The sequence below is a fragment of the Cydia fagiglandana genome, chromosome 10 (assembly GCF_963556715.1).
Source record: "Cydia fagiglandana chromosome 10, ilCydFagi1.1, whole genome shotgun sequence".
In the NCBI taxonomy this organism is placed as follows: domain Eukaryota; kingdom Metazoa; phylum Arthropoda; class Insecta; order Lepidoptera; family Tortricidae; genus Cydia; species Cydia fagiglandana.
In genome coordinates, this window is record NC_085941.1 from 18555820 (window position 1) to 18575756 (window position 19937).

A 19937-nucleotide genomic window follows, 5' to 3' on the forward strand; every position below is an offset into this window, starting at 1 on the left:
TATCACCTAGTTCTCTTTTGCAGCGAAATTTGGGCAACCAATGTCACTTTTACGTTAGAAAGAGTCATATCCTGTGGAAATCGTTCAAGAGTATCTCCAGAATCGCGCCAATGTCAAATTTGACAGGTTAGATCTTAAACATATCGTTATCGTATCTTGGTGATGTCTAAAAGATAATAGATATCTATTTCAAAATCCTAATCGGGCCCCTAGTCCCGTTAAACTCCATAGCGCTTAAAATAATATAGCAAAGCAGCAACTGGGTACCTAATACACCTTTTTCATGTAGCTAAAGTAGGTAATGATATCCGTGTTAACATATAACAAAGTTAATAATATGACATACAATATGAGTTGTGTCTCAAAGGGAACGCTTGTAGGAACGCTTTTGGATATGAAAAGGTAAATTGAACTCAATAATATCAAAGGATTCGTCAGGTCCGGGAAGGATGGAGTTTAGTGTTGTGAAAGCTTAAATATTGCTAGCGCTGAAATTGCCGGCAATATTGCTTGAAATATTTTTTCCATTTTTACCGGATTTTTAATGCCTATCTACCGTATCAAAGACGTACGCGTATATAATACACAAGCGTTTGTGGTGTGGAGAGCTTATTTTCTGACACACACTTAGTTAATGATATTATTTATTTATATTTATTGTTTATGTCTAGTGTGTTTGCAAATAAATTATTTTTTATTTATTTAATACTAACGTACACTCCATGCTAAATATATATAGTATAACAATTTTGGAATACGTACATAGTCCATAGTGTAGCGCATGTAACGTGTAGCAGGCGACTTTCAATCCGGAGGTTGCGGGTTCAAACACCAGTTCGTACCAGTTTTTCAGAACATCTCTACGATATATCATTTGACATTTACCTGTCGCTTTTCGGTGAAGGAAAACATCGTGAGTAAACTAGACTTAATCCCAATAAGGCCTACTTTCGCCTCTGGGTTGGACGGTCAGATGACCGCTGCTTTGGTAAAAACTAGGTCCTACCCCAATTCGTATTAGCTCAGACCGTGCTCGTGGCAAAAAGACACGACAACGCGAAGAAGATAATTTTTTTCTTATATCCATTGTGTAGACCTAGAAGTTCGGATTTTGAATGTACTAGCGATAACCGGCATCAATGTGAACTTACCAGCTATATTGCCAGTGGCAATATTTCCAGCATATGGAACATCACGTCACTAGCCAACTTGTGTTATCCTCCAGAGCCTCTCTAACGTTCTTGTTGTTTTCTTTTTATACTTAGCCATTTATTGAATAAAGTATCTTTTTTGGTAACGTCTAGAGATATTGGAGACGTGTAACATATATGTCGCATTCAACAACCGAGTCATATCATGTAGCAAAGCTATTGAAATAAGTATACAAATAAAGTATTAATTATGTGTACAAAATGCGAGAGGTTTAATAAAGTACAAATAAAATAAATATCTAAATAAGCTTTTGCCAAATACATCATTTTTGTACAAGCTTTTATCGCTGACGGCGCTTTTTTAATACATATTTTCACCTTATTGCAGTGGATATAGGTGAAGACATATAGGTATAACAATATATTTATGACCTCGACTGTACCGCGACTTACATTAATCATTGACCTACTAGAATTATTAAATTTTAATCTAATTCTGATTTCAAGATTGCAATTAAGGAAAAGTGAGGCCATACCTCATTTCCTAATTTATAAGTGACTTAATTATTAAGTTCTAAATAATATTTTCTTAAGAACGTCCATTTTCTGGAAATAAATTAAGGAGACGTAAAATTTAATTTAACACCATCAAAATAATTATTCGGTCAGTTGCGAGTTGGACTTGCGTGAAGAAGTTCCGTGAAATTACAGAAATTATTGGGTTATAGTAGGTAAATTTTGGCTTTGATTTCATTACACCTAAATATCACATTTTTTTACAATAATTGTATTAATGATGTGTAATATTATGATTGTATAAAATGAATAATAAAAATCATCAATTCATCAGATCCCGACAATACACTAATGATAATGTCACGAAATGTACTTGACAAGTCGGGAAAAATACAATAAAAGAGAACACGAATTCATAAAAAAAGACCTAAATATCATAATGCCAATATCTTTATTTGTCCCAAAAAAACTTAATCTCAAATTAATTTCTTCCTAAAATGGCCGAATGTCACTTTTAATCATGCAGGGTGCTTCCTGTAACAGGAGCAATAAATTAAACTAAAAGCTGTACTCCTCAAACTGACCGACATTTGTTCAGCAACTTTTAAAAATTATGAATCCTTTAGACTTCCTCTTTTTCATACAAAATAAATATTGCCTTCAATGTACGCTGACATCAGTGTGTCTGACGTTACTTGTCACGCTTTTAACATAACAAAATTTGCAATACATTGCGTCTTAGAATAAACTTTACTTTAAAGTTTACTTTAAAGTGCAATAAAAATCAAACCATGGGTTATATTGAAAATTTGCTGAAGAAATGTTGGTCAGTTTGAGGAGTACAGCCTACAGTTTAATTTATTGCTCCTGTTACAGAATACACACTGTATAATTATATTAATTATTGTCCAAGTTCCAATAGTTAAAAATTAGTTTTAAATGAGGAATTGCCGATGTAATTCTTTTTAACCTATATTCAGAATAACTACGTGTTAAGTGCAATTTTATAAACTTTTTCGCATTAGAAACTATTAATTAGGTATATATAAGTTTTACACACTACTAATACTACTATACCTATGCTTCACTCAATGTATTAATTTTGACAATCTGAAAAACATACGCACCTTATAAGTGTTCCCTTGCCATCCTTCGGAACCCTAAAACCCCAATTCAGCTCCCATAAATCCAATACGCGACTAATTCCCTTCTCTATGTCGCTCGTAACGCAATAAATTTTATAAGTTAACAATAATTAAGCGCCGGTTCCGGTATTTAAAAGCGCATTTAAAACCGGTCAATTATTCCGATTCGAAATTCGAATGTCATAAAACTGAGCGCCGTAACCGGAGACGAGTGAATAATATAGACTGGAAATCTCTATACGGTTGGCACGATTAGAAAGTTAGAAGACATAGGCAGCAATGGGATAGATGCATTATATCGAGTTGATGTAGTACCCGACCGAAGTTTCAGTTTTTGCATAAAAATTGTGTTCTGTCCATCAATCAATCAAAAAACTGCGAAAGCGAACCATTCGGCCGCGCCACGCCGTACCTATATTTTCGGCTTCGGTTTTGGCATAAAAAAACCATGTTTCGAACGAAAGTGAATTTCCGGCCAAAACAAGAGCAAAACGCGCCGTGTTGCGGAATTTCGCTGGAACAAATTTTTTCATACTATACTCAACTTGCAACCTATACATAAGTACCTACATGAGAATAACAGCGCCCTCTTAACAATGATCATACTGGTCAGATGTTTGAGCGTTATATACATGTAATTATAAGTAATTTGTCATTCATTGTCGACATAGTTTTTGTTACCTACCTCAAACAGCTCGGCCTAGGTTGACAAAAATATCTTATCTATGTTTCTCTCTCTATCACAAAATGCTTGCACTCGCAAGTTCACTATCCTTTATATAATAAGACGGAAAATTACTTATAGTGTCGATTCATAGTTTTAATGTATGTGAAAAGTGAAATACAATGCGTATTTTTAAGAAATCAACGTTTTATTGAATACCTATTGGACTGGTATACCTGGTAAAGGTCGTGGGTCCGCTGGATGCGGGTGGCGCAAGACCGGTCAGTGTGGCACTCTTTTGGGGAGGCCTATGTCCAGCAGTGGACGTCCTCTGGCTGATATGATGATGATGATGATTGAATATTCATCAACCATTGAACCAGACTTATCCAACTCCAAATTGTGCCAGCCATCAATGGCGGCGCGTCAAACATATCCATAGGCAAGCCGGGGCTAATTTGGCTTACATATTTCCTTTACAACTCTGCTGAAACGTCCAAAAACAGGCAAGCCAGCAGGAATCGGCTTTTATGGACGCGCCGCTTCTGCCAGCCATGCTGTCGGATATCAGTGTTTAGCAGTCCATATCATTTAGAGGTCTCCAGCCGTAATGAACAGGCGGCGCGCGCAGTAAACTATGTCGCTGTTAATATCGGACCGGACATTTCGCTATTTGGCCGGTACCCGTTAAATAAAGTCGGATGTACACTGTGCTCAATTTATGACCTGGATGCGAAGTGGGAGTGTATTAGCAAAGTTATGCTGGTTAGCAAGCGTGCGGGGCAGCAAAATATTATCAGCGCGTGACAAGAACTATACTCTGTATATTTAGGTATTTAAATAAAAGTAAACAAATAACTTTCGGGTACATTTTCGGGTAGTTATAACATGTATTGATTAACCAACCAAATATACATACAACCGTCACTGAACAACCTGACTTTAACCTACATTATTTGATCGTGTAACGTTTTCATCTACCCTCAACTGACTTTAGGAGCCATTTGAGGGTAGATTTTGTTTACTTAAATAAATAAATAAAGATCTCTATCTCTACTCTACTTTTATTTAAATACATAAAGATATAGACTTATAGAAGGCTAATTCGGGCGTACACTGACATCTAAATGATATCTAAATCATGTCATTTAGCTATCGTGCATTTCGCTCGTACTTGACTTTACATGTATTGGGGCGAGCAAGACGCACGAAAGCTATATAACATCAAAGATATCATTCATTGGCTTGTAGATAGAAATTAGCTCACGCGCAGAGCCGTTGTACTAATATAGCATTATTTAAGTTGCCGCCAAAGTTTTTAATTGTTTATTATACAAATAGTTCTAGTATGTAAGCAACTTGGTTTTTAAACTATAATGCTTATATATTTTGCAATAAATAAACAATTAAACAATTAATAGTCGCTTACTCCTGAAACGTAATATTCTGATCTGCGTGGCTGTCCCATATATTTTCGAGAAACGGCGAACGGGCCATAACTCTTACGAGCGGGATATTAACACTATCATGGTTACTCTCTGCTTTTATGAAGACACATTAGGCTTACAGAATTTCCATATTTGAATGTTATGTAAGTAGAACAGCAGAAGCTGTGTTGGTAGGCTTATAGGTTGAGCCTTGAAGACTTGCTTTAAGGCTTAAGCAACCCTTTTTATGTAGAAGTAGCCGAGACATTAACACTATGATAGGTTACTCTCTGCTTTTATGAAGACACATTATAGGCTTACAGAATTTCCATATTTGAATGTGACGTAAGTAGAACAGCAGAAGCTGTGTTGGTAGGCTTTGGCCTAATGCGTGTTAATATCTCTACAACTGATACACATAAAAATCTTACTTTAGCCTTAAAGCAATTCTTCAAGACAAGGCCAAAGCCTACCAACACAGCTTCTGCTGTTCTACTTACGTCACATTCAAATATGGAAATTCTGTAAGCCTATAATGTGTCTTCATAAAAGCAGAGAGTAACCTATCATAGTGTTAATGTCTCGGCTACTTCTACATAATTGAAGAATTGCTTTAAGGCTAAAGTAAGATTTTTATGTGTATCAGTTGTAGAGATATTAACACGCATTAGGCTTACAGGCTCAGGGCCCCCCCACATCTGGCGTCTACAATTCTATGGCCGCTGCTCGACGCAACGTCGACGCAGCGTCGACGCAACTGCGCAGCTACGTCATTTTCCATAGCGCTGACCAGACGCCGACAGACGCCGACGCTCGACAGACGCTAGATGTGGGGGGCCCTAGAGGCACATTGCCCGTAGAACCGATGGCCATTGGGGCGGAAAGGTTGTCGAGAGGCGACCACGTACCGGAAGGCGCAGCGTGGGTAGACCCACAAGGTGAACTGATGACCTGGTAAAGGTCGCGGGAGTCCACTGGATGCAGGTGGCGCAAGACCGGTCATTGTGGCACTCTTTGCGGGACAGATATCCGAACGTATTCAGTGCATTCGCAGTAATCGCACATTTGTACGCTCTGGGACCGATAGCGGCCGCTAATCGTGTCAAAACTTCTGCTCGGGCTTTTTAATTAAAACTTATTCAATATTATGGAATCGGCTCGAGCTCGGTCAGCGAGAGTTTGAAGTTTTAACATAACATGCTAGCGGAATTTAATTCGTTTTTCTAATTTCGAACGATGTTAAACTGTCGCGAGGAATTTTAAAGTTTAATTCGATGCCGGCTTAGTTCGAGTGGTCAATGTTAACATTGTTAACCTTTCGTTTAGTACCCATGAAACTATTTATAGTAAAATATGAATTAATATAAAAAAAATCCTAAAATATTGCCTAGCTGAATTTTTAGGGTACGTATTTTTGAGAACTCTTATTTTCAAGGAACCTCAATACTGATAACCGGGTTTGACTATTATAAACACGATTGTTCATCATTCATACGACATATGTACAACATACTCGTGATACTTACGATCACATTATATCCACTTACACAAAAGTTAAACAACAACAAAACTAATAATGCAAACCGCGCCCCAGGCCAGCATATTATTATGAATTCTGAGATTAGCATTCAAAACCGACTCCGAACAAGAGTTAATTGGAGGCAAACATCTTCATCAACATACCTCGGGGCCCACCGCGCCCTGCTTTACCCTAGCTCAGTAGAGACCGCAAGGAGCTGAAACAGGGAGCTACGAATGATCTGCCAGACTTGGGAGAAATATTAGCCCCTCCTCCCCTTTTTTTGATTGGGCTAAAATTTACGAAGCTTTTGGTCAATAATTTATGACAGATTTTTGTTTTAGAACGGGGAAAGGTTTTTTTTTATAATAATAGTTATCTGCAGTAATGCAATCGTCTGCATTCTTTTTCCTCATCCTCGCGTTATCCCGACATTTTGCCACAGCTCATGGGAGCCTGGGGTCCGCTTGACAACTAAACCCAAGAATTGACGTAGGCACCAGTTTTTACGAAAGCGACAGCCATCTGACCTTCCAACTCAGAGGGGAAACTAGGTCTTACTGGGATTAGTCCGGTTTCCTCACGATGTTTTCCTTCAACGAAAAGAGGCTGGCTGGCAATCGGCTGCATTACTGCAAAATTATTGCAGTGCGACATCACTGCCGACTCGAAATCGATGGTGTTGTCCGGATTTTTGACATTAGCGGCATCGGCAGAAGATGAGGTCAGCAGTAATGTTGGTATAGTTTGAAATCAAACGGTATAATTACCGTCATTATGATTTAATAATATGCCAAGTCCTATCATTTTCAGCTCCATGTAGTCAACCGCTGAAGAATGTCAGCATTCAAGATCTTGAAGGCGAGTAATTAGTGCTGCTATCGCCCATTGTCTTCAGTGTAAATCGCGTGTAATAGCTATCCTACGAGGCCTACTAAATATCTACCTATACAAGTGTGCATACCAAAGATCTATGAGTCTCTTTTGCATGGCTCCTTCCCATTTACTTGGGGTCGGCCCTTCTAATCATGCGTCGCCAGGCCGGTCGGTCCTGGCTCGTCTCTGGTCTTAGATTTCCATTCTTCATATCTTTTCTTACAACTGCCATCCAGGTTGTCAGGGGTCTCCGTGGTCCCCGAGCTACAACAGCCATATCCAGGACTTTTTTGGTCATGTGTTCTGTTGGTCGTCGCATCACATGGCCATACCACCTTAACCGGCTCTCTATGAGTTTTTCTGGGATGGGTACCAAAGATCTATGAGTAAGTAGGGTAATTAGGGTCAAGGATGGAACAGTGACTCGATAGAAAAAGGCCAGGTACAGTGGCTCACTCCACCTTATTTCAATACGAGAGAGGCGATATTTGGGCTATTGAGCCACTGTTCGAGCTGAGCCACTGTTTCCGCCTTGAACTACGTACAAATAATACACAGATTGCTCAAATATTTCAGATTTTTACAAACTGTCAAGAGGGAAGGTACTGACAAAAGGTACTTTTTTTTCATACAATTTCCATTTCGCGAAAAAGCGGTTTCTATTTACTAACTATATAAATCTTAACACTTTGATTTTGATGTCGATCGCTTCAGCATAATAGGTGTAATATATCCTAGGTTTATAGGTTTCTCTTATTTTTTTTTAATTCCAACTTTTAAATCCTCATCATTACTCCCAGTATAAGTATTGAGACATGAACCTACTTATCTTCTTCTTCCTCGCGTTATCCCGGCATTTCGCCACGGCTCATGAGAGCCTGGGGTCCGCTTGACAACTAATCCCATGATTTGACGTAGGCACTAGTTTTTATGAAAGCGACTGCCATCTGACCTTCCAACCCAGAGGGTAAACTAGGCCCTATTGGGATAAGTCCGGTTTCCTCACGATGTTTTCCTTCACCGAAAAACGACTGGTAAATATCAAATGATATTTCGTACCTACATAAGTTCCGAAAAACTCATTGGTACGAGCCGGGGTTTGAACCCACGACCTCCGGATTGCAAGTCGCACGCTCGCGCTACTTATAATCATTTTAAATCTCCAATCCCGTAAAACGGATTTTTTTATTACTAGAAGTGTAATATTACACCCGCAGAGCCTCATAAGCGTACATAATTTAAAATTAAATACGAATTAACTTCACCCCGACCTATTTGCAAGTTATCTACTTATACATGAGACATGACGAGCACAGCACGTGACTCGACTCGCGTCGCGAAATTAGCTGTTTCTGCTAATTACCCCATCTCACCCGCGGATCTGTCGCCGCTCTAATATTAACGTAAAACACAGATACATACACGAATAGATCACTCATCTGTCACCATGTCTACCAAAATATGCCGTTTGTACTACTTACCTATCCAGTTACCAATATTAACGTACCTTAAAGCCTCTTGGGATTTTACTGAGCAACATTTACTATGGGACCAACCCCGAAATCGCGAAAAAAAATTTACCCTCCCAGAGAAAATGGACCAGCCAAGATGTATGAAACAGCCAAATAAACAAAAAAATTAAACAGAAAAAAAATTTTTGCGATTAAAGATTACAGGGTTTGTCCAATGGCTAAGGACACCCTGTATAATGCACATTTCTGACGTTAAATTCTAACGTAAACCAGGTACTTTTTAAGAAAACGTCACTCACATAGGGTCAGTTGTCCTAGGTTGAAACAAGCGGACACAGTAAAACTTTGCGATACTTATCTCGGAAACTAGGTGTTACCAGTGCCGTCTGTCAAGCAAGGGCAGGATCAGGGACCCCCAGCACCTCACCAATACGCGAGCACGCCCCGGAGAAGGAGCAACTTGCTACGAGCGTTATTGTCAATTCGTGCGGCAAAACTATTTTTTTTTATTTATGTTTCTCAAGTTTTTACTACTTACCTATTCAGTTACCAATATCAACGTATTTTAAAACCTCAAAATTGCAAATGGGTGGCTAAAAATAATTGCATTTCCGTTGCCAGGGAGATTTTGGGATTATACTGAGCAGCTTTTACTATAGGACCAACCCAGAAATCGCGAAAAAAAAATTACCCTCCCATAGAAAATGGATACAGCCAAAAATGTATGAAACAGCCAAATATTTTTTTGCGATTACAGATGACAGGGTTTGTCCAATGGCTAAGGATACCCTGTATAATGCACATTGCTGACGTTAAATTCAAACGTAAACCAGGTACTTTTCACTCACATACCTATTTACATTAGTTTTTTTTCTGGAATCGCGCTGCATGCGTAGTCTATTTAAACATGCCTGCGCCATGCACCTTGTTAAACTTTGTTCATCTGCCGACGGAACACTTAATTTAATCTTTACTAAGTTACAAAGCAAGTTTAAATTAAGATTATTTATAGAGGATGCAGCGCGCGTAATTAGGCCCTTGGATTTTATTAAATATCTTGTTAGGTATTTCTGAACAGGTATTCCAAGTATGTCTATAAAAAAGTTAGTCCTGCCTAAAGCAACTTTAAAGGGGCCCACTGATTATTTATTTATTTTAAAGTTTATTTCACATACAAAAAGTACAGCAGGCGGACTTAATGCCGGTATAAGTGATTAGATTAGGTGATTAACGGTCCGCCGGATAAAATCGACCTGTCAGTTGTTCGGAACTGTCAAAATTTTGTTCTGACCGCCCGATACCGTCCGGCGGACTGTTAATCAGCACTTAAGGTAATAAAGCTAGAACAAAATAGTACTTAATGCAGAATATTACTTGTTTGACAGTTACTTATTTAAATTTGCATATATAATATGAAAATAAAAACTAGTTTTATTACAAACAAAACAAGTTGAAAAGTCATCCAGCCCCGTCAGCTAGCAACAGTGACGTAAGTGCGCCGGCAAACTTTGGATTAAACTTCCACAAAATAACCGTGGCGGAAATTAAAACATGACGTTTGGAGCGCGGGACGTTTCCATCGAGAATTACACTTGTTCAATCTGTACCTATGTTATTTAGGTATTTTCCCATTAGTTGACTATAATGAAACAAAATACAGTATGTAACTGAACGAAAAGCAATTACTCAAACCCGTTTATGTATAGGTCATACTAATAGCAACTTTTACTATGGGACTCCCTAAACCTAAGTTGCTTAGTATGACCTAAACATTAACGGGTTTGAGTAATTGCTTTTCGTTCAGTACTGTATTTTGTTTCATTATTGTCAATGGGACCAACCCCGAAATCGCGAAAAAAAGTTGACTCTCCCATAGGAAATTTCAACATCAGACCAGCAAAATGTATGAAACATCCAATTTTTTTTCCGTGTTTTGAGGATTGGTCCCATAGTAAAAGTTGCTCAGTATGACCTAAACATTAACGGGTTTGAGTAATTGCTTTTCTTTTAGTTACATACTGTACTATTATGTATCATACTTATCGTCTATACCTATTGTTTGATAATGATAAGTTACTGGTATAGAAAATGTGTTAAGTGACAATATGCTTTAAGTACCGTGTTTAATCATGAGGTTTTTTATATAACCAAATGTGTTTTTTTATAAGTAGTTAAATACGTAAATACGTATAGTTCGTTTTTTTTAGCATTAGAAAGAACTCCACAGAAGCAAGCGTGCAGTTTTTATCAGGCTCTTTAATTGTTAATAATTATTGAATTATCTAATGTAGCATGGTCAATACATATAATTTACTTCAAATTATTACCGCTAAAAGTGCCGGATTTGGAACCGCAAACTTACTTCTGCGAAGTTCTTTCAAATGCTAAAAAACGGACTATAGGACGTGACCGGGTAGCCTAGTGGTCAAGGGCGTTAGCTGAAGGCGCTGCTTCGAATCCGGCCTCCGCAATTGCAGGGCTTAGTCGCTTTTTGTTAAGTATTAATATGACCTCTATTAAAGTACCTAGTACGAGTAGTAAGCCTACAATATACATATAAATTAATCTATATATAGTAGTGTGAGTACTTAAAACAAAGAAATCATTATATGTATTTAATAATATAATTTGATATGTTCTCAAAGTTAAGGGTATATTCCTGTAACATTAAATTTAACCCTCAAAACCTTCAGCGAACGGATTTACTCAGTTTAAACCTATCAAAAGTTAAAAATGCCGTAACGTCCAAATTCAATGGCATCCGTACGTGGTTTTAGAGAGACCACATTTTCCTTTTGTGGCATTTTAAGAGCCTGTTAGTAACTAAAATGGAACTCCCCATTTTGTTCGTCAAAACAGTGGATTTTGTTGGAAAGACCGTGGTTAGTTACAAAGGTTTTTGGTTCATTATTTTGGAAAGTATTGGACTGGAATACTGTTAAGTATTTTAATCCATTGATCAGTTAGTTACTCCTTACTACTTTAGTGACTAAAGGTCTCTGCCCAACACTGTATCATACCATGGCGTAGTAGGAACGTATCAGGCAAAAAATATTCTAAATTACCTCCGACGTGGCGAGGACGGTTGTTGTGCCCGTTGTCCCCGTGGTCTTGGAGAAAGACTGACTAAAGTTGACATGAACATCTAGCTGCGAAAGTTTTTTGAACTATTTACTAATTCTGTTCTGTGATTTTTAATACTTAAGAACCTACTTCTTTGTTAAGGTGATATACAGTTGTTTTGTGTAATAAATATAGTTCATAATTAAGTGAATAATTAAAAATAAATAAATTTAATATTGTCCTTCGCTGCCTGAAACACAGGGAATCCTAGTTCAGGCATCTGTAAACCACGTGTCTCTATGTAAATTCTTAGTCTTTAAGAACAATCATTGTACCATACTTTTCTCAATAAATTATTTGTATTTGTATTTGTATTTACGAAAAAAACGTATGGAAAGCATAATTTAGTATAATAGTAAAATACAGAAACTATCAAATAACTTGTTCTTGTTTATTTACGGCCATATAGCAGCTTACTCATAAACAAGTAATGCATATTACATACCACACGTACTTAATTACTTACCCCCAAAAACATCACCCTCCCTTCTTCATCAGTCGGGTGAAAACAGACAGTCATTACAAGCATAATCATCGATTAATACAAAGTTACCCTGACAAGTTAAGCCATGTTCATCTATTCGCTTCAGAAAGGTCTTCACCGCCGAGGTTTCTCTAATATGATTTGCCTTTTTGGTAATAAAGGCGGCGTAGTCTGTATTCATAAGATACCTTCGTTGTTTTATCTAACACTTACCGAGCAATCGTTTCAAGCAACCAGTTTAACTTGAAGAAACTGTTTTAGTTTTTAATTTATATTATAGTAGTGTGGATACCTACCTACTTAAAAATACAAAGCAGAATATTTAATAAAATAATTTGATTTGTTCCATTGTTGCAGTTACGGGTTAAGGAACTGATATGATGATAACGAGTTTAATCTAGAATCTCCGAAAGCCAAGAGTAACCGGTATTATATCGTTCCGTGCGAACCATAAAATTCCGTTCCTTTTTCTTACCGGTTAAGAGAGAGAACGTAATTGTTTAGTTTAAGTTCGATAGAAAGGGTTGTATTCCTTACTATCGAAGCGTTCGGCTGCGGACAGGGCTTAAAACCAGTATTCAAATACATTTTAATATAGTTCCAAAACCGTTTTAATATTTCGTTGATTAAAAACCAGTAAGTTTATCAATTAAACCGTTCTAATATTTTGTTCATTAAAACCGGTTAATTGATAAAACCGGTTCCGAGCCCTGTCCGCAGCCGAATGCTATTCTAGTCATAAAGAATACACCTCCTTGCAGTTTCTAAGGGGTTGCGTAGAATACGACCCGGCAATTAATTGAGTCTAGACGTTACTGGAGTTTTAGTGTCCATGTGAGACATATTAGCTCGAAGAAACACTAGCTAGGATAAACAGAGACAAAGTTTGCCGTAATTTTCTATGGATAGCGCAGTCTAAACTTAACATATATGGCTTGTCCGGTGTACTTTCGTTTCGGCCAAATACATTTCGCCAAATTTCACTTCCCAACAAACTTATCGCAATAGTTTCATTTCCCAAAGGAACCTTTAGCAAAGTTACACTTCGCATATAATTTATTTGGTCAAATTATCATTTGGCATGATTTTACTTTGTCAAATGTTATTAGGACAAAAACTTATTTAGCAAACGTTTTTTATTGTCTAATATTATATTCCAAAAAGATGTTTGGTCAAAATTGTCACTTCGCAAATTTGACAAATAGGCATCTCTATTTAAATTTGTACTTTTTGTTATGTTAATATAGGTACGTTAAATTCTATGTAATTTGGGTGGGTTGGGTTAGGTTTGAACTGCGATCCTCACAAAACGGAACCGCTATCAGAAAAGTGGGTTAGGTTAGGTTAGAACTGTGACCCTCACAGAATCGAAATGCTATTAGAAAAGTGGGTTAGGTTAGGTTAGAACTGCGATCCTTACAGAAACGAAATATGTACTATGTACTAGAAAAAGGTCATCGAAGTGGAATAATTAATTTAATAGAATAACGAGATGTTAAAAAATTTGCTTGACATTTTAAACTAAAATGTGGTTTAAATATTGGTGGTTTTTTACTATTTTTGGGTTATAATGATTACTTTGGTGTTATTTGCTTTAATAGAATAGCAAGATGTAACAAATTTGGTTGTCATTTTACATTAAAATGGAGTTTTAATTTTAGTGATCATTTACTACATATTTTTGGCAGTAAGAATGTTTTTTTTTTGACGTTACATTTTACTATGTATATGTAATGATCAGTTAAATACTAGACAAATAAAATTCTGCAGCCTCCACTTTATTGGTATGTAAATTGTATGCCATGCAATATTTTGGGACATGAAAGTTATGCTTAATGATACATTTGACTAAATAATATTTGGTAAAATGAAACTTGTCCAAGTAATTATTTGCTAAACAATAACTTGCCAAAAAAGACTATTGCTAACTGAAAATTTGCGATAAGTTGTTTTGCCAAACATTTTTTTGGGAAATGATAATTTGGGAAACATAGTTTGGGATGTGATACTTTGGGAAACGATTTTGGCCCATTCGTTAGTAAACCGGCTTGTCCCGTATATGTCACAGACTTGGACTGTAGTTTACAATTTCAAGTTTATTAATTCAGTAGCAATATTTTAACACAGGCTTTTAAGGTTTCTACTTGCTTAATTGTTTACATATAATGAGTTTTATAGCGTAAATACTATTTGGGAGTCATGTTTAAAGGGGCCCACTGATTAACAGTCCGCCGGACGGTATCGGCCTCTCAGTTGTTCGGAACTGTCAAAATTTTGTTCTAACTGACAGGCCGATACCGTCCGGCGGACTGTTAATCAGTTGGCCCCTTTAATCTCAATCGAAGGGACAAATATTCAGTTTTATTAGTTTTTTTAATTATGATCAATTCTATTTGTTCTAAACCCACTCAATATCCGTGCAGATGTGCATATCATTCACTTCACGGTTCCCGAGCGCACCACGTGGCGCTTCACACACTGACTAATGCTCGTTTTACGATAATTGCCTACCTATATCTACCTACTATAGAGTAGGATCTCTACAAGACAGAGAAAGAGACAAACAGAGAGAGATAGAAAGAGTTACTAGAGTCGGTAAGAGAAGAATCGCGGATTGTATTCGGCTCCATACATTCCACGAATCTTTCCGCTCAGACTCTATACTAGCTATACTCTGCCACAGCTAGAGTTACCAGTTACAATTCCTGACAAAATTCCTGATTTACGAATATTGTTCCTGACAATCATTTTGGGAGAAGGGGGGGGGGGGGGTTGGGTCTAGCCGTCAACGCGGTACGATTCGATTCGATTTCTATAACATCTATGTATGTATGCTTGAGAAAAGATTTTGTTAGTTAATAATTTTATTACGAAGTTATTGATAAGTTGAGTGGATCTCATTGAGTATTTTTTTACAATGTTTTTGGATTAATTTAAATAAATAAAAAGGTACTTTAAAAAAAGTCTATCAATTCAAAAAAATCATGACATTTTCGTGTTCCGTCTCCATTCCTGACAAAAGGCTAAAATTCCTGACATGTCAGGAAAATTCCTGTCATCTGGTAACCCTAGCCACAGCCACTTTGTTACACACAGCACATTTGCTAAACAAAACGCAAATTTTACTTGCGATTAGTGGCTATAGTTAGTCGACTAAAAAGGCTGAAATATACTACACTTTAAACTCTCGCGTTTTGTACACATATTTAATTACACAAACGGGTCTATCGCGATATAATTTCATTGTTCTTACCTTTAATTCCGACGTTTCAGCTGAGTTGCACCAGCTGTGGTCACGGAAAGACTGACGTCCCAACAAACAAAAACAATGTAAAAAATAATGTAATGTACTTAATGCAATGTAATGTGTAATGTTAAAGGTAAAAACAATGAAATTATATCGCGGTAGACCCGTTTGTGTAATTAAATATCTGAAATATACTGTACTTTAATGAAGGTGGTATGTAAATTGGCTTTATGAATAAATGACTATAAGTATGAGTATTTATATTCATAAATCTAATAATATGTATGAACATAAAGACCTAGTAACCCATATTAATATTCTCAAATCTCATGCACCGCCTACAAAGGGAATGCCGTACAATATTCCCGCTTCATCTTAATCCTGATGTACGTGCTTTTGATGATGTGTTGAAGGCAGTTGAAGGTGTCACATGGATCACTTTCTTACTAGGTGAAGGTAATAAGACGACTCGTGTGCGCGATATCAGTGTACGCCGATTTATACCGTGTAATCCAACTTCGAACAAAAACAAAGAGCGGATCTTGGGTAAAAACAAGTGACGACGTGACAGATATAAGCAGTTTCTAAAAGGATTGCCCAGGCGGACCGTCGCCGCCAAGCAAATGTGTTCGAGATTTTGAATTTGAATCGAGATAATAATTATAAATTGTTCGCAGTTGGACTACTGGGTCTAAAAGACACCTTCCTTATACTGTGGCGATATTGGTGCGAAACTAATTTAGTATTATGAGCGCAAAGAGCGAATTTTAGTTACGTCCATAAAGGTGACGTTCGGATGGCAGCTACAGCTGCATGACTGTTGCGGTGTCGTTGTTGCCGCCGCTGTATCTGTCATTTTCCTTGAATGAGTAACGTACTGCTGAATTTATGACGTTAATTCCGTCACTCACTTTATCAAGGTTTCACAGTAGCGGTAACAGTGACACCGCAACAGTAAGCAGCTGCACTGCATTTGACATCCGAACATCACCTTAACCTTAAAGGTTTCGTAATGTGTGTTCTATGTAAGGTAGTCTATGGCGTATAATGATTACTCCTTTAAATTAATGGCAATTTGAAATACCTTCGTAACGTGAAGTGTGACATATCCTTCAGATCGCTAAGCGTTTACGGAATTAGCTGGTATCATATTAATTCCCGTGTTTGAAAACGTGTTGACGTGATAATAACACAGGATACTAAATGAATAATAACATTGAATTAATTCTAATTATCTTGTATCTCTTTTTTTAGGTATTTAATCATTTGTTTATTGAAGTGAAAACTTCTTTAGCGGCAATGTCAGGCGTGGCTCACTCCGCGATTTCGTCGCTTTGCTACAGGTAGCTAAAAGTACATCTGTTCGACCCCAATTTTGGGGTTTGCCATAAGCCGAGCGTGGCGCTGTCGCCACCTAGCGGCCATATCTGTGCTGATCGTGACAGACGCGTTTTTTTATAGAGTGAGTCTTCTGTACCTAGTACTATTATTTATTCTGTGGCGCTGTCCACTTTTTGTGATGGGGAAAAAAATGTTATACTTGCGAGAGCGTAAGGGTAATATTCCATTTCCAACGATAGCTGCACTACTGTCAATTTTACTATGGAAATTGACAATGACAGCGACGCGTTCAGTACCGGTAGTGCAGCTGCGGTTAGAAATGGAATGTTACCATAAAACGTAAGACGCTTCGTAAGACGGACACGTGGCCTGATCGAAAAACTGTTACAATGTCTTTGAGTTTACACTTCTGTCGGCACTCCCGGAGTGCAACCCGACACCGACCCGGATTCCGACCCGTTTTTTTTATTAGTATAATTCTATTTATCTATCTCTTAGGTTAGGGTTTTGCAATGTGAGTAGTCTTTCTTCGGGATCACAAGGGCCCCAATGTAGCGTCTAAACCGTCAAAGGTCACTATTTTTTGATCAGCCGTGTCTAAAATTAAAGGCTGTTAATTATAATTAGTAATGAAGGATAAGGAGGACTCACGCTAGACCGGGCCGAACCCGGGCCGATGCGGCCGGCACCTCATTTCCTATAACGGCTGATCAGTGATCACGTGTTAAATTCCATAGAAAACCAAGCGCCGTAAGCGTCGGCCCGGGCCCGGCCCGGTCTAGTGTGAGTCATCCTTTAAAGTTCACTCAAATACCGTCTAAGGTACTATGTGTTGATCAGCCATGTCTAAAATTAAAGGCTGTTAATTAGAAATGAAGGCTTAAACTTCACTTAAATTAAGCCAATCAATTTGAGCCTCTAAGGCTAATTAGCTTGCAATTTGACCGCCATTTTCCCTTCTGATAACACTTGAGCCTTCGAGGGGACACTTAACATATTTGGCATGTATAATTTATAGGTGCAGAGGAAGACTAGTGAATGGTAGGGACTGTTAACTTATGTGGAGAATCTGTAGAGAGTTAAGGATAGCGATACAAAAGGCTCGAGCCTTTTTATCTTTTTTTAGGGCTTTCCTCATCTCTTGGCGCCTAAAAGGATAAAAGCCTACTTTACTAATTAAATAGAAAAGACTTTTAGCCTTTGAGGCGTCAAGAGGTGAGCCCTAACAAAAGAGCTATAAGGCTCGAGTCTTTTGGATCACTAGTTAAGGAACATCGCAACAACAAGTCTGCCGTAGCTGAGCATTTACTGGCGTCAGAACCAAAGCACTGGATTGAGCTGCATAACTCTAAAGGTGACAGTCCATTTCCAACGACAGCTGCACTACCGTTCATTTTACTATGGAAATTGACAATGACAGCGACGCGTTCAGTACCGGTAGTGCAGCTGCGGTTAGAAATGGAATGTTACCATAAAATTCTTTCCACGGATCACCTTTTCTATAGTAGAATAGTACGGGAAGCCATTGAAATTAATAAAACATTGCAATATTAATCGGGACGAGAGTTTTCGGATCTCATCTACATGTAATCCAGTCATAAGTAAGCGGAAACAAATATCGATAGTTGTAAAATCGAATATCGTTATAGTGTTGTGTGTCGACCGAGTAACATCTCTAGTGCGCGAAACGTTCAAGTTAATAAACAAGACCAAGTGCGGGTAGTTCCAAAAACTCGCGCGACTACTAGATCGAAACGTCTGAGGAGATAAATATAAAAATTTAAAAACTTAATTATACGCGATCGTCGAGGTCGTGTCAAAACCGTAACAAATTATTAAATCTGAATTGAGATTCAAGATTAGTTCCTAGATATGTAGCACATATAAATATCATAGTGAAACTAACCAATTCCGTCAAACATTGACAATGTCAATGACATTCTTTATCATTTAGGTATCTCTGTTGCAGACATGCAAATTCCGAGGGCTCCGTTTTCACTCCCTATTATTTTAGGGTTGTTCCGATACGCTTCAAATGTCTGTGAATTATTACTTGAGAATCTTTTGTGAATAAGATACGAATACACGTTTGATCTCAGCCCTATTATTCCTTATCTCTTAGCGAGTATTTAACTCAGTAATCAAAAATAAGTGAATGGTAAGTATATTTACTCTCTCACTGCATAACACTTACGGCGGGATTCGGGAAATGAATTAGAGATTCACTAGATATGGAATAGTAAAGATATGTGACGTTTCACGGCAAAAGGTACCTTATGGCAGCTGGCGCTTACGCTATTTATTAACACCGCTCCAATATTCAGCCAGGGCAATGGTACCTTTTGCCGTGGGACGTCACATATCTTTACTATTTCATATCTAGTGCATCTCTAATTCATTCCCCGAATCGCGCCGTTACTATTATTTGTATTGAAACATTTCAATACTTACTTCTTTGATAAATTTTACTCACTCTAAAAATAAAACCTAAAGTGGCTGTAGGAAAATCTTAATAACGTAGTAGCCGATAGAACAGCGACATCTAGTGTGATATTTGGCAACTATAAAACTAAGCATGACTACATTTTACAAATCTATTGCAGTAGTCTAATCTAAGTCACGAAGTTCATTAATTATTAGAAGGCTAATTAGAACTTTCATTTTGATTTTCATTGCGCCAAAACATGAACATAAGTAGGAATAATCACCAGCAGAAGCCAAGCGGGCGATGTGTTCAAAATTACCTTGACGCGCTCTTATTCTCTTAACGATAAAGTCGCGTCAAGATCATTTTGAACACCACACCCGCTTAGCAACTATTGCTGCTACTGACTGTGGGAGCGAAATGAACACGCAAAATGCAAATTAACATTATTTTAATATTAATATGTATTGATCCAGAGATCTTACTTATTTTGATTCAACAGCGTTGAGTACTTCATACGCAAAGGGCATAAATAACTCAAAGCCTA

The 19937-nt window shown here is 37.6% G+C and overlaps 1 protein-coding gene across 2 annotated transcripts in view; it reads left to right on the forward strand.

Moving 5' to 3' along the window:
* The first annotated feature begins 452 nt into the window (after window positions 1-452).
* LOC134668005 (molybdenum cofactor biosynthesis protein 1) overlaps window positions 453-19937 on the forward strand; it is a 299645-nt gene continuing 280160 nt past the window's right edge. For both annotated transcript variants that reach the window (XM_063525441.1, XM_063525442.1), the window contains exon 1: window positions 453-464. The gene's annotated coding sequence lies outside the window, so the exon portion shown is untranslated. The remainder of the gene's footprint in view (window positions 465-19937) is intronic.